The 20,654-nt window shown below is 45.1% G+C and overlaps 1 long non-coding RNA gene across 5 annotated transcripts in view; it reads left to right on the top strand.

Annotated features, from left to right (window-relative positions):
• Positions 1–359: 359 nt before the first annotated feature.
• The window catches only part of LOC147349510 (uncharacterized), a 40,384-nt gene continuing 20,089 nt past the window's right edge, over positions 360–20,654 (top strand). For all 5 annotated transcript variants that reach the window (XR_015149904.1, XR_015149901.1, XR_015149903.1 and 2 more), the window contains exon 1: positions 360–592. This is a non-coding gene — a long non-coding RNA (uncharacterized LOC147349510). The remainder of the gene's footprint in view (positions 593–20,654) is intronic.

The following is a 20,654-nucleotide window of genomic DNA, read 5'->3' as shown; positions in this document are numbered from 1 at the left end:
ATGCTGGGAAACATTGAAGACAGGCGGAGAAGGGGACTACAGAGGATGAGATGATTGGATGGCATTACTGACTCCATGGACATGAGTCTGAGCAAGCTCTCGGAGTTGGTGATGGACTGGGAGGCCTCGTGTGCTGCAGTCCATGGGGGTCACAAAGTGTCGGACAGGACTGAGCGACTGAAGGGAACTGAACTGAAAAACGCAGGCGACTCGGGGGCGGGGTTGGGGGTTGGGCATAAAGGGTGGAGGAAGAGGGTAGGCCTCGGACCCTGCCGCGCCCCCCGGGACGCCTCAAGGGCGTGGGAACTACCAATCCCGGCGTGCCCCGGTCGGCGCGGGCGCAGGGGCCCGTGCGCGGTGGGTAGCCGTTGGCTGGACCAGCGGTTGCCTGGGTTGAGGAGATGGGCTCTGCGGGCGGTGGCAAATCCGGCCTAGTATGTGAAGTTGGCGGTGCCTGATGGCGCCTCTGACACGAAGCTGGGTGGGGTAGAGTAGAGGGTGGTAGTTGCGGCAGGTGGGAGAAGGAGGGAGGCGGCGGTGAATCACTTATAAATGACTCCGAAGCAGGACCTGGAGACTAAATTCCAGGAGGGTGAGTCTGAACCCCAGGGGAAAGGCCCCTAACGGCGCCGGAGAGAGACGGGGCCGGAGACGGCGGGGGTCGCGACCTGGGGACCCGGTGGGCACGGCTTTGTGCGGGGGAAGCGCATCGCGGCGGGGTATTTCTGTGCGTCGTGAGGCTAAAAATATTTTGGGAGGCGGAAGCGTTAGGCAGGCGTTAGAGTGGGAGAGGGAGCCCTTGCCACGTGGCACAGCCTTGGTACCGTGATTGTCGTTGAGAGGAAGAGGGCGCGGAGAAGGTAATCTGTTGTAGGGTGGCGGCGGCGGCTGTTTCGGGCGCCGTGCCGGGCTCCCCCGTCCGCTTGGGCGTTCGAGGGTTGTCGCTCCGGGGCAGCCGGAGCCGGGAGGTGGGGTACTTCGCGGAGAGCGTGAGCTTTGCGCCTCCGGCTGGGAGAACTGCGTGTTAAGATGGCCGCCCCATCACAGGCGCCGGCGCCTAGGTTCCCGGCTTGCGGCTGCACACGCGGCTTTAGGGCAGAGGAGTGTCTCCTTCTTCCCCCGCCTCGGAGCGGGAACCCGTTCTTCTGCAGTGGCCGGCGTGGAGGTGGGTGGGGACAGGAGAAAAAGCGCGAGCATCCGAGTCGGCTTTGTGTCTCCCGAAGGTATCCTTTTGCCGTCCGAAAAGCCGAGTGCCAAGGTCCTATGGGAACGTGAGCGCGCTCTCGGCGCGCTGTGGATTAGTAAAACAATAACTGAAAACTGCCTTAATATGTTTTCATTTAGAAGTCCCGTTACCTTGATGTCAGCCTTTTAAGTACGGCAGTGGTTTGGCTAATTGCGGTAATATTTGATTAACAGTGATTTGAAAGTTGAGTTTTTACTGTCTCCCATCAACGTGTAGGCTGACTGTTGCTGCTGCTGCTAAGTCACTTCAGTCGTGTCCGACTCTATGTGACCCCATGGACGGAAGCCCACCAGGCTCCCCCGTCCCTGGGATTCTCCAGGCAAGAACACTGGAGTGGGTTGTCATTTCCTTCTCCATTGCATGAAAGTGAAAAATGAAAGAGAAGTCGCTCAGTCGTGTAGGACTCTTCACGACCCCATGGACTGCAGCCCACCAGGCTCCTCCGTCCATGGGATTTTCCAGGCAAGAGTACTGGAGTGGGATGCCATCTGATTGTAGAGAGCTTGATTTCCAGGGGAAGACAGCTCTGTAATTTTCACAATTACTTTATCTATTAATTTACGTTGGAGACTTAACAGTAAACTAAAGTGGAAGTGAAGTTTTGTAAGGCTAGCAACTTTAAAATTATCCTTCATTATCACAGAGTCGGACACGACTGAAGCGACTTAGCAGCAGCAGCAGCAGCAGCAGCAGCATTATGGCTGTACGTGTTAGTTACCATGGATGTCAAGATGTCTGCAAAAAATTGTAGGAATTTTCAAACTTTGATGTGTGTTAGAATTACTTTTAGTCATATACACAAAACCCAAGTGTATTGTAACTATGGAATATTTAAGAGGTTGCCGAGGTTGTTTTCCCCATAACTGACTCTTAATACTTGCTTTCTCCCACTCGGAGAAGCTATGTGACTACTTCTGTGGATTGCTTTTTTTAAACCAGATGTTTCAGAGCAAGGATTCTTGATGTAGGGTGTTTATAATTCAGAACACCCCTTGAACTTTGACGGGAGAAAGCTTTTTCTATTTTCTAACTAAAATTTGTAGTTCAGTTATGACTAGGTTTCCTCCCCCACAAAAAAGCAAAACAACCCTCCCACAGTAGTATTAGCTGTATGTTTTCACATCCCAGCATAAAGTTGTGGGAGATACATTCAGGTGTAATGTATGCTGTTCCTTATTTCAGAATTGTGGTAGCTCGTGGATCAGCAGCTAAATGTTTGTTGTAGCAATGAAGGAGCTCATAGAATACCACAGCACATGATATTCTAAATGTTTTTATAACTCTTTCAATACAGTTGGTTTCTTTTGTAGTACTGTTTTACATGTTTGTAGAAAAATTCTGGCCCAAAGACAACCGGACTGTGAAGGATCCATGGCACAAAAAATTAATCCTCGATGTAGGACATCGAAGGAAAATGACGCAGATTTGGGATAGTTAAGGATGGCTTTCTGGAGGAAGTGCTTTACTTCTAAACTGGCAGAATGATAGTGGGAGAGGAGATAGAGTAAAGGTGTATCCATGTGCTGCTGCAAGCAGTGAATTAGAGAAGAGGGCTGCAGAGGATGAGATGGTTAGATAGCATCACAGACTTCAGTGGACATGAATTTGAGCAAATTCTAGGAGACAGTGAAAAACAGGGAAGCCTGGCAGTGCTGTGACCCCATGGGTTAGTTAGTTAGTTCCTTTCTTGTAAGGAAAAAGGAATATTCTTTTGGAACTAACACCTTTATTAAAACATTGAAGAAGAATTGAGCTTCTGTAATGGTGAAAATATGAATGATGGTAAAGCTTTTATCATGATTCTTTTTTAAACTTGAAAGTTTCTCTTGTTAAACAATGGTACAGCATATATAAGCATGGAATCAAGATTGCTGGGAGAAATATCAATAACCTCAGATACGCAGATGACACCAGCCTTACGGCAGAAAGCGAAGAACTAAAGAGCCTCTTGATGAAAGTGAAAGAGGAGAGTGAAAAAGTTGGCTTAAAACTCAGCATTCAAAAAACTAAGATCATGGCATCCAGGCCCATCACTTCATGGCAAATAGATGGGGAAACAATGGAAACAGTGACAGACTTTATTTTGGGGGGCTGAAAAATCACTGCAGATGGTGACTGCAGCCATGAAATTAAAAGATGCTTGCTCCTTGGAAGAAGAGCTATGACCAATCTAGACAGCATGTTCAAAAGCAGAGACATTACTTTGTCAACAAAGGTCCATCTAGTCCAAGCTATGGTTTTTTCTAGTAGTCATGTATGGATGTAAGAGTTGGACTATAAAGAAAACTGAGCGCCAAATAATTGATGCTTTCAAACTGTGGTGTTGCAGAAGACTCCCTTGGACTGCAAGAAGATCCAACCAGTCAGTCCTAAAGGAAATCAGTACTGAATATTCATTGGAAAGACTGATGCTGAAGTGCCAATACTTTGGCCACCTGATGCGAAAAACTGACTCATTGAAAAAGACCCTGATGCTGGGAAAGATTGAAGGCAGGAAGAGAAGGGGACTACAGAGGATGAGATGCTTGGATGGCCTTACAGACTCGATGGACATAAGTTTGAGATGGACTAGGAAGCCTGGTGTACTGCAGTCCATGGGGTCACAAAGAGTCGGACACGACTGAAACGACTTAGCCCACAAGAAGAACACAAGATTTTTTTCATCTGTTACTTTGCTGGTTGCTGATAATCTGCAGCAGAATAACTTATTGACTTGTGTAAACTAATGAACTTTTAAAATAATGTGGTGTAAGTATTTTTCTTTAACTGAATTTGTTTTTGCATTTTAGCTTTTTGACTAGTTAGACTTTGAGAAAGCACAACTACAACTTTTGTTAGCTATTCTTGGATAGCTTATCTAGCCCATTGATTTAAGGTTTAGGGTGAGCTTCTGTGCTTATGGTTCTTCAGATTTGTTGGACTAACTCCCAACAAGTGACTTTATGACTGTTCAGCAGTATAACTTTGAATACTTAAGTGGTCTAAAGGCTTAAATAATGTTCTTTTCAAGAGGCTCATTAGGCTCATTTTGGCCACTAAAGAGTTTCCGTGTAGAGCTTGTCTTTGAAAGATAACTGTACTCAGGTAGTCTTTTTTTTTTTTTTCCTTCAGTATTTCTAAGTTAATTTTTTCTTTTTTATTTCAGTTTGTAAGTTGCCATGAAGGATAAACAAGTGAAATACTTTTTACATTTCAGTGGTTGGAATAAAAAGTACTAGATTTTTTAAAGCAATTTTTATTTATAATTTACAAGGAGGCTTTGTGTCATAAAATGATAGAAGCATATGCTTCTTAGTTCTTGCACAGTTATAATGTAAATATATATTAGAACAAAGCTGAACCATTTGTAGTATGATGAAAATATAGAAACTAGGGTATACAGCTGTTTTGTTTTACATTCTTTGGCATATTTCTTGTGTTCTGGTATAATATGTAATAGTTATTCAGTTCAGTTGCTCAGTCGTGTCCGACTCTTTGCGACCCCATGGACTGCAGCATGCCAGTCTTCCCTGTCCATCACCAACTTCTGGAGCTTGCTCAAACTCATGACTAATAAGTCGTTAGCCCAGCTATTTTCTGGTTTTGATACATTTTATAACACCTTGAGTTTTTTTGCCTTAACACAGACTTTACCGACTAAAAATGGTATTTCAAGCAGTTTATACTCAAACCTCAATGGGTTTTTCTACCAAGAAAGGGGGAAAGATTTAGAAATTGCCTAATTTGTTTGACAGATGCGTTGACCAACTCAGGTTTTGAACTCTGGAAGCATAATTAAATACTAACAAAGTGAATTCACATGGTTCACTCTTAGCATATGGTTTAACACAGGTACAGAAATTTAATTCCAGACCTAGTTTTCTACTCCAAAGAGCTATTTTTAAAATAAAGCAGTGGTGTATCAATGTTGCTGGGCATCGACAGTGGTTGTAGACTGGACATATTCTACAATATTCAGCTTGTGGAGCTCTTTGTTCGTGATGGGTCTTTCTTCTTGGGGCCCACAAATACCACATCTGATTATTTATTCATTTTTGGTGTTTGTGATTGAATAGCCTGTAACATTTACTATGAGAGATTTTTATGTACATGTATGGCTGAGTCCTCTGCTGTTCACCTGAAACTATCACAGCATTGTTAATTGGCTATACCCCAATACAAAAGAAAAGTTTAAAGTTGGAAAAAGAAATGTTGTGTAGTTTTCCTGGGTTGGTCTGTCAAAGTCTTGGAAAAATCCATTATTTGGAAACTAGGAGACCTGTTCGCTGAGCCAATGCCTGTGTTTAGCAGTGATGGATTTCTCAACCCACCCCACCCCCACTGGGCAGCAAGGGTGCACATTGCTCCAGTGAAACGTGGTTTGTGTTCTTGGGTCTTCCAGTGTGATGATGGCCCATGTGTTCTGATATCTGTGCGTGTCACCCAGAGCCGGTGACAGCTATGGGGTGGGGAATTAGGAGATCCAGGAAGCCCCCAGCAGCTGCCAGCCAGCCAGGGCCTCCTCCTGAGAGGGGCACATTGAGGCCTGCTCTTTTCTTCTTGCCAGCCAGCCGCTATGGCGAGGATGGAGCAAGACCAGAAATATGTGCATGAACATCTGTTACAGTAGAGTGCCTGCTAAGTGTCAGTCGTGTGTTTTTGGTGTGTGTCCCAGCTTGCCTGCCAGGCCTACCCACCAGGAGCTACCTTGGATCTCTAGATCCAAGCTAGAGAGCAAGTCCTGGTGCTGCCCACCTGGCCTGACTGCTCGATTGTGAGTCCCTCAGGCAGACCTGACCTCAGCCCCGCCTGGACGTGCCTTATTCTGTGTCCGTGTGCAGCAAAGATTCTACTCGTGACCTTTCCTTGCTCTTCATGGGGCAGATAGGAGGGAGCTGGTGTGTGGCAGGGTGGACGGTGCCATCTGCTCTTGGGGGAATGTTCCTGCGCTGCAACTCTTCAGAGCAGGAGCCCCTCCAGATTGAGAGCTCTTGATTGTGTGTCTCCTTTGGACTTTCACAGTTTTTGGCTTTTCAGTTAATTGCATTTCCTCAAGGAATAGTTTTCTTCTTGATCACAAGCTGGTCAGTGCTTAATCAGCAGTGAGAAAGGTGCAGCTTTAATGGCTGTGTCACCCACCCCCTCCTGCCCCCACACCCGCCAGAGGCAGACATCTCTCGCTTGGGTTGACTTAATGAGGGAGCTTCCCTGGGGGCTCCTGGATATGGCAGTGTTCTCCCCACTCCCAGCTTTGGGGACTCTGCCTTAACTCTGCGTGTGTTGCTTCTTTCATCCATTATGAGATGACTTGTCTGATAATAAAAAAAGAGGTGCCAGGCACTTTAATGGCAGCCCCTAGCATTCCCTCCCAGCCCTCTCATCTGTGAGGTCTCTGCAGTGCTAGTGCTGGGGTGGGTGCCTTCTCTTTAGTTACCTCGGAACCCCTTTGCCAGGGGCTCCATCCAACCATCCATCCATTCATCTATCCATCCACTCATCCATCCATCCATCCACCTACCTACCTATTCTCTCATCCATCCATCTCTCCATCCACCCATCCATTCATCCATCCATCCAGCTGTCTGTCCATCCAACCATCCATCCATCCATCCATCTCCATCCATCAATCCACCCATCTCATCCAGCCGTTCATCCGTCCAGCCATCCACTCATCCATCCAACCATCCACACATCCATCCAACCATCTATCCACCCTTCCATCCATCCATCCATCAATCCAGCACCTGTCCATCCACTCAACCATCCATCCATCCAGCAGTGCATCCAACAGGTATTTCCCAAGTGCCTGCTCTGTTCCATCATTCTGATCCCTGTCTAGAGCTGGGTGGAGTCAGGAGAGGAGTGGAGGGGGGCTGATGGGGAGTGTGGGGGGAATCAGACCCTGAGTGTGACTCTGGCCCCAGAGGAGCCCAGGCTGGAAGGTGTGAGTACCTAGCATGGGGCAGGGGACTTGGTACCCCTTTGGAAGAGCAGGTGGATTTGCCCATCTAGAGCTCGGGCCAGAAGAGCCTCCAGGCAGAGGGGCCAGGCTGAAGCGGTGGTACCTGATATGGGGGTGGGGGCCAAATGTCTGGTGGTGGGATAATGTGGTTTGGGCAGGCCAGAGCCAGAGGTGGTGGGTCCTGACTGTCAGGGGCTTGAGTGTCCTTGGAGATATGGGGGCGTCTTGGTGTGGTTGGGGGCAGAACAGGTGGGGTGACACACACTGTCCAGTGACATATCTAGGAAATGTTTCTCAACACCACTTACTGAAGAAGACTAACTTTTCCTCCTTTGTTGAAGATTAATTGTCCATAGATGTAGGGGTTTATTTTGGGTCCCTCTATTCTGTTTCATTTATCCAAATGTCTAATTTTGTGCCAGTACCATGCTGTTTTGATTACTGTAGCTTTGCAGTATTGTCTGAAGTCTGGGAGAGTTAATGCCTCTTGCTTAATTAACTCTCTGGCATAATGATTGCACTTAGGCATCATGAGAACCATACAGCTTTATTTATTTATTTTTGGCTGCACTGGGTCTTATTCCTTTGCACAGACTTTCTCTTGTGCTGAGTGGGGGCTACTCTTTGTTGTGGTGCATGGGCTTCTCATTGCAATGATTTCTCTTGCTGTGGAGCACAGACTCTAGAGCATGGGCTCAGTGGTCATGGTGCACGGGCCTAGTTGCCCCACAGTATGTGAAATCTTCCCAGAGCAGGGATTGAACCCATGTCCTCTGCGTCAGCAGGCACATTCTTAGCCACTGAGCCATCAGGGAAGTCTCAGTAAATTCTTTTAAACACTCTTGATTATGTGGACATTGATATTGCCATCTGGTATAGGCAACTAGTATTTGTGTAAAAGCTTTTCTTCAACTAGGACAGGCAGCCCTTACATTGGGATTTCTTAGCTAGGAAAAAATGTCTTGGAAATGAATATATTAAAACTATGCAGAAACCGATGATCCTGTAGATCTAGGCTGGTGATTCAGAACCCCTGAAAATGCTGCAATAGAGAGGGGGCCAGTGAGATCCTCTAGCCTCATCTATTGCACACAAAGAGCTTCAGTAACTTGTTCTAGGCCTCCTGGATGACTGGTAGCAAAAGACATTCAGACTTTAACTTTAGCAGATATTGCCAACAGTCTCAAGGTGGTGTACTAATTCACTCCAACCAGTAGTATATGATGGTCCTGGCTTTTCTATATCACCAACACTGATCAGGGGTTAATATCCAAAATATACAAAAAACTTACACAAACTCAATATTAAGAAAACAACCTGACTGAAAAATGGACAGAGGACCTGATAGACACTTTTCCGAGGAAGACATACAGATTGTCAACAGGCACATGAAAAGATGCTTGTTTAACATCACAATCAAATGGGAAATGAAAATCAAAACCACAATGAGATAATCACCTCACAACTGTCAGAATGGCTGTTGTTAAAGACAACAGATAACAGGTATTGGTGAGGATACTGGGAAAAGGGAAATCTTGTGCATTGTTGGTGGGGATGTAAATTGGAATAACCACCATGGAAAAGCTGAGGATCCCTCAGAAGGGTTAAAAATAGAACTATGAAGGACTTCCCTGGTCTTCCAGTGGTTAAGAATCTGCCTTGAAATTCAGGGGATGTGGGTTTGATCCCTGGTCGGGAAACTGAGATCCCATATGCCACAACTGAAAGATCCTGCATGCTGCAGTGAAGATCCCACAGCAGCTAAGACCCAGTGCAGCCAAATTAAAAAGAAAAATACAAACTTCCAGTTACAAAATAAATGAGTTGCAGGTATGAAATGGACAGTCTGTACAATGTCAGTAATTATTTAATATCTTTGTATGGTGACATATTGTAGCTAGACTTATTCTGGTGATCAGTTTGAAATGTATAGAAATATGTTCACTAATATTCACTATGTTCTCTAGCAAGAATTGACATAGTGTTATGAGTCAATTATATTTCAAAAACAAACTCATAGAAAAACAGATTAGGGTTTTAGCTTACCAGAGTCTGGGGGTGGGGAGAAAGGAGAATTGGATGAGGGCAGTCAAAAGGTTTTAAGTCAGTTTTGAAAGTTTTTAAATTTAATTCTTAATTTATTTTTGGCTGCCCTGGGTCTTCGTTGCTTTGTGGGCTTTGTCTAGTTGCAGTGGGTGGGAGCTACTCTCTAGTTGCAGGGTACGGACTTCTCACTGCAGTGGCTTCTCTTGAAAAGCATGGGCTCTGGCAAAGCACGGACTCTGGGGTGCGTGGGCTCAGTAGTTGTGGTGCACAGACTTGGTTGCCCCATGGCATGTGCAGTCCTCCCAGAGCAGGGACTGACCCCATGTCCTCTGTATTGGCAGTCAGATTCTTAACCACTGGACCACCAGGGAAGTCCAGATTAATTAGTTTTAAGATAAATAAGTAATAAGAATATAACATACAACATGATAAACATAGCATGACTGTATGTTATTTATGAAAGTTGTTAAGAGATTGTGAGTTCTCATAAGAAAAGTAATTTTTTATTTCTTTAATATTTTTTCACCTATATGAGATGATGGATGTTTACTAAACATGTGATACACTTCATGATGTGTGTAAATCAAATCATTGTGCTGTATACCTTAAACTTACACAGTGCTGTATATCAATTATAGTGTAATAAAACTGGAAGGGAAAAAAATGAATAACAAATTCATAATAAACTCCCAGCTGTTTTATAGGTGCTGACATTTTTGTCAGTGTTTTCTTTAATAAAAGCATTTGAAATTCCATATTATACTGCTATAGGTAGAATCACTGAAGTCCAGATTCTGAGTGTTATTCAAAATATTGAATTTCCACAATATAACATGATACTTTGCTTTGCCAGGGTTGTTTTGTTGGAGGGGGAAGGATAGGGGAGTGTTAAAGATGAGTTAAATTGAATGCTGTTACCAATTTCTTTAGGCTTGACCCCACTGAGAAACTAGTTTTGGTTTCTGTAAATACTGCTTTTAGACTGGAGACAGTGGCTTCTGTAGCTGGCTTCTCTTTTGCTTTTTAGTGAGGTCCTGGCCAAGGAGTCTATGGTATGTCTCCAGAAAGCCCTGAGTCACCTTTGGGAAATATGGGAGTTGATTGGGATTCATGTTAACAAAGAAAGATTGGCCGTTTGTTAAATATTGAAGCTGGGTGATGGCTACACAGGGATTCATTGCATTCCAATAGTCTGCTTTTGATTGTTTGAAAACTTCTATAATAGGTTAACCAAAAACAAAACAACAAACCTTCTTTGCTCACCGAGTATTTTTTACTGAGCTTTCCCTCACTCCCTCCCCTTTAGTTAGATCAAATCTCAGCTGCACAGAAAGGAAGAAGCTGCGATTTGCAGATGAGTGACACATACATCCACCAGATCACAGGGACTTGAGTGCCTTCTGTACTAAGTTTGCTAGCCTCTTGAGTCTGGCCCCAAGGTTGCTGTGAGTTGCCCATTCCGTCCAGAGTAACTTTCACTCCAGCTTCGGTGATCTTGTCACCTGTTGCCTCCTCCAGCAGATGCCACACCTGTGCCCTCTAATGCAGCTCACCCTCATCCAGTATGATGTGAAAGTCCTTCATGGTGTTAGGAACTAGGACTGACTGGAGATAGGGCACCATGGAGTCCTCTGACCCCTGCCCAATGAATCTCTATTCCCCTGTCCAGCCTCCCAGCTTGGGCTGGGGCAGTGGGGGACCAGGGAGGAGAGAATGACAGTATCCCCAACACCTCAGTGCCAGTAGATTAGGATCTGAGACTCTGACCGTATAGAGTAGGGATGGGTCAACCTGCAGGAAGTGTAGACCACCTTAACTGGCAAAGGTAAAAGGCAGGGCTTTCTGCCATTGTGGATTGGCTGGTGGGTTGGTCTTCCCAGGTATAGTTAGTGGAAAAGAACCCGCCTGCCAGTGCAGGAGACATAAGAGACATGGGATGGATCCCTGCATTGGAAAGATCGCTGGAGGAGGGTATTGCAACTCACTCCAGTATTCTTGCTTGGAGAATCGTCATGGACAGAGGAGCCTGGTGGGCTACAGTCCATAGTGTCGCAAAGAATAGGACACGACTGAAGTGACCGAGCACACACATCAGGTTTCCCAGCCATTTTTTCATTCACTCAACCAATATTGAAATCTATGTTGGGGGAATTCCCTGGAGGTCCAGTGGTTAGGACTCCATGCTTCCATTGCAGGGGACATGGGTTCAATCCCTGGTCAGGGAAGTAAGATCCCACTTGCCACTCACCAAAAAAAAAAAAAAAAAAAATTTCTTAAAGATGCGGGGGATAAAAAAACAAACACAACTATGTTGGGGTTGGAACTACAGCAATGAAACAGGTCTCCTGCCCTTTTGGGATCTACTTTCTAATGGGAAGGTGATAATGAATTATGCATTACTAATATATTTCAAACACTGGGAAAAACTAATCTGGGTGTGGTTATAGTTAAGACCATGAAGGGAGCTTAGACTAGGGTGATTAAGGAAGGCCTATGAACATTTGATCTGAGACCTGAGTGGTAAGGACCCAGCCAAGTGAAAATTTGGGGACAACAAACTAGTAAGTGCAAAAGCCTGAGATTAGCATTTATAACAAAGTGAAAGTGAAGTCGATCAGTCGTGTCCGACTCTTTGTGACCCCATGGACTGCAGGCTCCCAGGCTCCTCTGTCCATGGGATTTTCCAGGCAAGAGTACTGGAGTGGGTTGCCATTTCCTTCTCCAGGGGATCTTCCCGACTCAGGGATTGAACCTGGATCCTCCCACATTGCAGGCGGACGCTTTACCCTCTAAGCCACCAGGGAAGCTGGAGAACAAAAGATTTAAGCTAGTGAGCGTTAGGATGGTAGGGGATGAGGTAAATGGAAAACATCCAAGGTAGTAGTAAATGCTTCTGTTTTTTTGTAGTCCCCTAGGAAAGGGCACGGAGAAGGCAATGGCACCCCACTCCAGTACTTTTGCCTAGAAAATCCCATGGACGGAGGAGCCTGGTAGGCTGCAGTCCATGGGGTCGCTAGAGTCGGACACGACTGAGCGACTTCACTTTCACTTTTCACTTTCATGCATTGGAGAAGGAAATGGCAACCCACTCCCGTGTTATTGCCTGGAGAATCCCAGGGATGGGAAGCCTGGTGGGCTGCCCTTTATGGGGTCGCACAGAGTCGGACACGACTGAAGCGACTTAGCAGCAGTAGCAGCAGCAGGAAAGGGCAAGTCAAATCATGTGCAGGAATTAGAAATGCCTATTTAAGCAGTCGAATAGCATCTTGCTGCTCTAAGGTTCTAATGGCAGATTAGGTTCTAACATCATAAAAATACCATTGTTTTTATTGTAAGTTACATGAAAGTGACAGAGTGGTGAGAACAAAGGCCATGTGTGGCTACTGCTCTGCTCTGTTACCAGAATCTGAATTCCTTTGACTGGCATGTTACAGGGCCTTGCCCACTTATACTGAGCAAATGCTCCAGTTAACAACAGTCAGTGATACTATAATTGCTATTAATGACATTTGAAGTAGCAACAAGATACATGAACAGACTATCAATGACAGGGTTGGGATACCAGTGTTTTCACTAGAAAAGCATTTTGTATATATTTAATGCATATATATTAAATTCTGACTATCCCATTTTGCTGGTAAATTGTTAAAATGAGACATTGTTGAGAACTGTCATTGGACTCTTATGTTGCCTGAATATGTCTCTATTTGTCTTTTGATAAGTCACTTTCTGGTGATTATATTCATTAAATATTTCTAAAAGAAACAGTGTAATTAACAGAAATTATGCCAGGATTCCTGGAATTTTAGAAGCCTTAAAAAAAAGTAAGACCTGGGTTCAAGTCTCAGTGCTGTCATGTACTCACAGTTGCATGGCCGTGGGTATATCCAAAAACCCTTGAGACTGAATTTGTAAAAGTAATCTATTATCTCTTCTGCCTAGATCACAAGAGCCTTGTAAAAATCTGATAAAAAACTGTAAAATAAGATTCTGCTTAAGCTTTTGGAAGTGGCAGGAGATTATGCTGAGAGCCTGTAAAGCCTGTGCATGCCCTGTATTTTTTGTGTTTGGACAGACCCCCACACCCTAATCTTTTTCAGAGCCCCAGCAATTAAAAGAGGATCAGCTTTATACTGGGTGTTTGCTGCTGCTAAGTCACTTTAGTCGTGTCCAACCCTGTGCCACCCCATAGATGGCAGCCCACCAGGCTCCACCGTCCCTGGGATTCTCCAGGCAAGAACACTGGAGTGGGTTGCCATTTCCTTCTTCAGTGCATGAAAGTGAAGTCGCTCAGTCATGTCCGACTCTTAGCGACCCCATGGACTGCACCCGACCAGGCTCCTCCATCCATGGGATTTTCCAGGAAAGAGTACTGGAGTGGGGTGCCATTGCCTTCTCCAGTACTGGGTGTTTCAGTTCAGTTCAGGTCAGTCGCTCAGTCGTGTCCAACTCTTTGCAACCCCCGAAAATAAAAACCTCTAGGCCCCAGCGATTGACCCCAATAAAAATAGAAATCCAGGCCCTTGTTCTCTCTACCCATGACCGTGTGGTGTGGCCTCAGGTTTGCCATGTAATTTCCAGGTCCAGTAAGTGTTAAACTTCCCCTTCCCACTGCCATAGTTTGTTGATGATTATTGAAGGGAATCTTGTAATCTTAAGACCCACAAGGGCTGGTCCAGCCACAGCACTGGTTATTGATAGACTGAGCCCGACCCACAACACCGACAACATTAAGTTGACAGATGGAGGTCTGTGAGGTAGTAATTTGACCTAGAGCACCCAGAGGACAGGTCCTAGATAAGTGAAGGACGGCCACTTCCCCAGTGATGTGAATAGAGTACAAGATTGAGAGTGTGGAAGGTAAGGAGGAGGCCAAGAGGCTTTAATAGCTCTTTACTTAATGGCCTGACTTTTCTCTGAAAGAAAAAGTTATTTACTGATCCCCAAAGGGGAGTTGACAGGTAAGAATTTGGAAGAGTTGAAAAGGCTGGTATTCAATACACAAGAGGAAGCTGACAGAAGAGAGGTGTTATAGGCTCATAAAATCATAAAACACCCTTCATTCTAAATCTCAACCCCAAAGTTACTCTGATGAGAATGAAAAGTGGAACATGACCTAAAGAGGACTATTTAGCAATATTTATCAAAATGCAAATCCATTTAGCTTTGGCTTCAGCAACCCTACTTCTGGGAATGTGAATAACAGATACTTCTGGCAGATACGTAGATTGATGTGCACACAAATTTATGTACTAGAGCACTATTTGTTATAGCGAGTGAGTGGAAACAATTCAAGTGCCCACCATAAAAGACCAGTAAAATAAACTACAGTTTGTTAAGCATCTACAAAACAGAATGAGGAGTGCTCTTTTGAGAAGTGGAATGGTATGTATTGAGTGAATAAAGCACAGTATAGAAAAGTATTTATAGATTCTGTTTTCACTATGAAAGTGGAAACATTCTATATTATGAGCTTGCTTGTATTTGCAGAAGGAAACCTAGAAAGTGACACACACAAAAAATTATTAAAAAGAGGATCCATAGGACACTAGGAGGGTTAACAATGGAAACAGTGTCAGACTTTATTTTTCTGGGCTCCAAAATCACTACAGATGGTGACTGCAGCCATGAAATTAAAAGACGCTTACTCCTTGGAAGGAAAGTTATGACCAACCTAGATAGCATATTCAAAAGCAGAGACATTACTTTGCCAACAAAGGTTCGTCTAGTCAAGGCTATGGTTTTTCCTGTGGTCATGTATGGATGTGAGAGTTGGACTGTGAAGAAGGCTGAGCACCGAAGAATTGATGCTTTTGAACTGTGGTATTGGAGAAAACTCTTGAGAGTCCCTTGGACTGCAAGGAGATCCAACCAGTCCATTCTGAAGGAGATCAGCCCTGGGATTTCTTTGGAAGGAATGATGCTAAAGCTGAAACTGCAGTACTTTGGCCACCTCATGCGAAGAGTTGACTCATTGGAAAAGACTCTGATGCTGGGAGGGATTGGGGGCAAGAGGAGAAGGGGACGACAGAGGATGAGATGGCTGGATGGCATCACTGACTCAATGGATGTGAGTCTGAGTGAACTCCAGGAGTTGACGGACAGGGAGGCCTGGTGTGCTGCAATTCATGGGGTCGCAAAGAGTCGGACACGACTGAGCAACTGATCTGATCTGAGGAGGGTTAACACTTCTCAAAGCATATGCCCTGTTATACTGTTTCAATTTTGAGCCATATGTAATGTATTATGTATTCAAAACAAAAAACTTAGTCTGTCTTGGAGCTGCTCCATGGCTTCCCACGACTGGGTCCTGCACAGGGCACCTGGCACCTCCATTTGTCTCTGAATTTTCTGGAACTGGATGGCTTTTTTCTGTTGTTTCAGGGCACTGGGGAGAGAACTCTTAGGTAGGAAGTTAGGTAGAAGCATCAAGGAGAGGCCTGGCTGAAAGGGATGCAAACCCATCTCTAAACTCCATCCCAGACACACCCAGGAGAGCTCACAGATATGCTGCAAAATAACCACAGGGTCTTTTCAACTCTTGCACAGGCTCCCTAAGCACATAGTGGATAGAAGTGGGACTCTCCAAGTAACCTTAAGCATTAAGGGCTCATGAATATTCTACATCTAATTATAACAGATGGAATTATGGGAAGACATAAACAGCATTGCATGCATGCTAAGTCGCTTCAGTCGTGTCCGACTCTGTGCAACCCTATAGACGGCAGCCCACCAGGCTCCGCCGTCCCTGGGATTCTCCAGGCAAGAACACTGGAGTGGGTTGCCATTTCCTTCTCCAATGCATGAAAGTGAAAAGTGAAAGTGAAGTCACTCAGTCGTGTCCGACCCTCAGCAACCCCATGGACTGCAGCCTACCAGGCTCCCCCGTCCCTGGGATTCTCCAGGCAAGAGTACTGGAGTGGGGTGCCATTGCCTTCTCCGGTCTAGTACATGCTGCTGCTGCTGCTAAGTCACTTCAGTTGTGTCGACCCTGTGTGACCCCATGGACGGCAGCCTACCAGGCTCCCCCGTCCCTGGGATTCTCCAGGCAAGAGTACTGGAGTGGGGTGCCATTGCCTTCTCCAGGTCTAGTACATAGAAGGAGGTAAATAAATGGTTCCACTCCCTCCCCTGTTCCCATGCTGTTGGCAGTATCATAGAGTATTTGGGGAGCACCCCAGCTGTAATGTTAACTAGTGGGACTTAACCCAGGTCAGAGTGACCAAGGCTAGTTTGGCATATAAGGCTCAGAGCCTGACTTTGGCTTTCAGATGTCCAGATGTCTTCACTGACAGTGAGCAGGGGTCGATGGCTGCTGGATCTCTTAGCCAGCTGACATTCTGCAGATGGCACCTGGAGTGATGTGGAATTTTGAGCATTACATTGCTAGTGTGTGAAGTAGTGCAATTGTGCGGTAGTTTGAACATACTAGTTGTCAGTCATGAGTTTGGGGTTGTTGCAAGATAGGAATATAGAGAGCTCGTGTCTTGTAAGTGAGACAGCCCTTAGTAGCTGGATGTCATTACTAGAAACAAGCGTGCTTTGGAACAGATGCAAAAAGAGCCAAGAGACCCTTTCCCAAGGTCCAGGATACACGGCTTTTCCCGGACTCCGCAGCCAGACCATCCCATTAGCTTCCTCGGCTGTGGCCACCACCATGTTCCGCTACAGCCCTTGTTCCCTTGTCCTGTGAGACCCTGCGCAGGGACCCTCACCTGACAGTCGGTGGTTTTTTCTGGCCCTGTTGCCTGAGGTGCAGCATGCAGGCTAGCTGCTCTACATTCCCCAGACTTCAGATGAGAGTTTCCCTTTGAAGCAGGGCCTTCCTGTGCTCCAGCTCCTCCTCTTCCTCAGTTTCTTTCAACTCCATAGGATCCAGGTGTACTGGTAGCAGCTACAAGGTACATAAAAGATGATGCCGGATCTCCACAGATGAGTCCCCTGTCATCCACAAGGATCTTGCCCTCTCTGCCTCTGTCCTGTCCCTGACCTTTGTGGTAGGTTCCCTTTGCTGTCTACTTTCACATCTCCTGCTCCAAAAGGTCAGATTCAAAGTACTGATTAGGGAGGTTGTACCTGAAACCTCCTCATGTCCCTGAATCATTCCACTGAGACAGAGCAGTCTATTTAGTACACAGGCCACCCTTCATCCTTCCCCACCTCCTTGAGACCGCACATTTGGACTGCCCAACAAACTATGAAGAGTGGAGCCAGCCTGACAGCAAGCCATGGGACTGTAGCTGGCTTAGGGAAGGAACAGACCTGACTGGAGAGCAGGATGAACAGGGCAGGCAGTTCTTACCTCATTTCTGCAGTTTAGTTACCACTGTGACAATTCCAAGTTCGTGAGGCTGTTGGGGCCCTTCCAAAATCTGTTCTGAAAACTAGAGCCTGGCTCTCTATTCTGTTAGTTCTCTCAAGTAGGAGGGTTTCTGGCCTGGGGAGCTGACATTTGGAAGGAGTCACACTGGCAGCCTAGTACTTTGGGGACTCCTTGCGCAGATGCCATTGGAGATAAACAGAGGAGGACATGACTAAACTAGCTGGTGATTTTTCTTCTTTTTTTTAATTGCTGAAGCCCCCACAAAACCTGCCTTGAAAACACGGTTTTAACCTGGTCTCGTTGGCATCGCTGATAAATTCTATGAAGGGGGTGGGAGTGATGGTGATTTTGTTATTTTTCCTTGTCAGCTAACTGGAGGTTCCCACTCTAGTGCTGAGAGTAATTGAAACAGTGATGTTTCAGCTGTTGGTAGCTGGGCCAGGAGGCTCAGTCCAGGTCATAAGTCAGCCTAACGAGATCTAGGGGCTGGGTGCAAATTGTGGGGACATCTTCTGAGTGAAAGCTGCAGCCCAAAATATCCTCTGATGCCCAGTGGTGTGAGTGATGAGCTAGATGCTTACCACTTTCATACTTGCAGTTATTCAGGTTCATGGCCAGCTATGTGGAATGGAGAAAGAACAGAAATCAGGCAGAGGGAGAAAAGGACCCTGGGGTGCCAGGCACCCAGATGAAGAGATCATGCACAGATGAACAGTGCAATTTATGTTCTCTGGAAGCCACTGAAAGGAAAGACCTTGCGTGCTAAGTGGCTTCAGTTGTTTCTTTGCAACCCTATAGACTGCCATGCTCATCTCTGTCCATGGGATTCTGCAGGCAAGAATACTAGAGTGGGTTGCCATGCTCTCCTCCGCTGGATCTTCCCGACCTAGGGATCTAACCTGTGTTTCGTGCATTGGCAGGCTGGTTCTTTACCACTGGCACCACCTGGGAAAGACCAGGATAATATAAATGTGCTGAAATACTAAACCAAGCCAGCCCAAACGATCTCTGTTTCCTGTCCTCTTTCCCCGGCTAAAGGGAAGACTTCGAATCCCAGCCCAGCTGCAGAAGGGCAGAGGGTTACCCTCTGGAGATGGGCAAGTGAGGGGGTCAAGGGGACGTTTACCTGTGTTTTGGCCCTCTCTTTTTTCTCCCACCTTCTGAATCATCTGGCTCAGCTGGGGTTATGATTTTCTTTGGGATTTTCTTGGGTACGATGGATAAAGGAACTCCATTCCTAAATGCATTATAGCCAGCCTTTGAGAGTGCCTCCTTAGAAGGGTTGGAAGGGATGGTACCTTCCCCTTCAATACATTCCTCCTGGGAAGCCTCTTCACCATCCTCTTCCTCTGATTCACTGGTCTTAACAGGTCTTACTGAGCGACTTCACTTTCACTTTTCACTTTCTTGCATTGGAGAAGGAAATGGCAACCCACTCCAGTGTTCTTGCCTGGAGAATCCCAGGGACAGGGGAGCCTGGTGGGCTGCCGTCTATGGGGTCGCACAGAGTCGGACACGACTGAAGCAATTTAGCAGCAGCAGCAGCAGCAGCAACAGGTCTTACAGGCCGTTGCCATGGACACGAGGGCGGGCCCCCTATTAGAGAAGAGTTCTGAGGGTCAGTCAGCTTTAAAGCAATTACAGAAGGTAGCCCTTCAGCCCTCTGCTTCCCATGAGAATATGAGAATAAAATCTGAGGGGGGAAATGAAACAGAAGAAAAGGGGCAGGGCACAATCTTTTAAAGAATGACATAATCCAAGGGCATTACACAGGCTGAATATAATCGAATAGGTTCAGGATGGTGGACTAGACAGTTTCCAATAGACCTTGAGCCTCAATACACTCTTTGTAACACATCAGCAAGCTAAGTGATACACCCACAAGTGGGTGGAGGCCCAATTTAAATGTAAAAAAAACTCTTAGAAATATATTTTAGGATCCTTCCAGATATTCTAAAACTTAAAACTTAAAGTTGTGCTGAAATAAGTGATGAAAGGTTTGTAGAAAATGGACCCCAGTAAGGGTTTTGTAGGTGATCAGTCAGGATTGACTAAGCCTAAAATAAGTTATTAATTCAGTAAATGAACCTTTAAGCTGGTGTAAAACGGAAATTCGGTTTTTCTCTGTTAAAACAGACAAGTTTTCTGAAGATGCTAAACTGTCTTTCATAACAGATTTCAAATTTATTTACCTTTTAAATAATCTGTATTTGCCTCTGTTATTGTCACTTTGGCTAAGTTTCACAGTGACCTATGCCCCTGCTGTATTTTAAAATGTTTGGGTGTTCCTTTGACAGGGCTTCCAAGATCAAATTATAATAAAGTTCCTTTGACCTCTAACTAAATTTGGAGTGCTTCAAAGGGCCCCTGAGGGACCCCAAAGGGAGATACTAAACTAATCAAGTTCATTTGGTGTGTTAAACTATAAAGGAAGTGTTTTCCAATAAATAAGTTTTATAGTAAATGGTACAGATATTCTAGAGATTGTTTGGAGTTCCTAAGAATCTGATATGTCCTGATAAAATATTATTAGTCATAATTTTTGTTATGAAGGTGTTGTATGGCACAGCAGTAATCAGATATAAACTTGCTTCCTTAAGTCTTTTGTTAATATACACAGTTATGGTTTTACTCTAATGTCTTTGCAAAATGTTTCCTCTTCATATAAACAGGACTTTACAAGTTTCTGACTTTTAGAACATTCTAATGAACTGAGTAAAAATAATTGAAGAATTCTATTGAGAAAACTGATGATTTCCTAAAGCTGTTAACAAAAAGGATTAGTTACATAGAACTGAGTAAACTGCTAAATACGGTTGAATATGGTTTCTATCTTAAAGAATTATTGATTTAAATCTGTGTTTTCCAGGTGTATGTAAAACTCCTTCAATTAATTATGACTTGCAGTAGTTTGGTAGATTATACCTTTTGGAACATCTGTCTTTTTCTCTGTACCTGGTTGATCGTGCTAGTAACATATGCTTGTCTCAGAGATTAAGTCGTGCATAAGTGTGCATGGCCAGTACAGTGAAATTGCAGATAGCTCATTAAATCAGTTATGGCTCCTTTGGTCACTCAACAATTATAACTGGATTATA

This window comes from Bos grunniens, chromosome 21 (genome assembly GCF_055505025.1).
Source record: "Bos grunniens cultivar Pamir isolate PY7600 chromosome 21, Bosgru_T2T1.0, whole genome shotgun sequence".
Taxonomy (NCBI): domain Eukaryota; kingdom Metazoa; phylum Chordata; class Mammalia; order Artiodactyla; family Bovidae; genus Bos; species Bos grunniens.
Note: the sequence above shows the minus strand (reverse complement) of the source record. Positions and strands in the feature narration are given on the sequence as shown.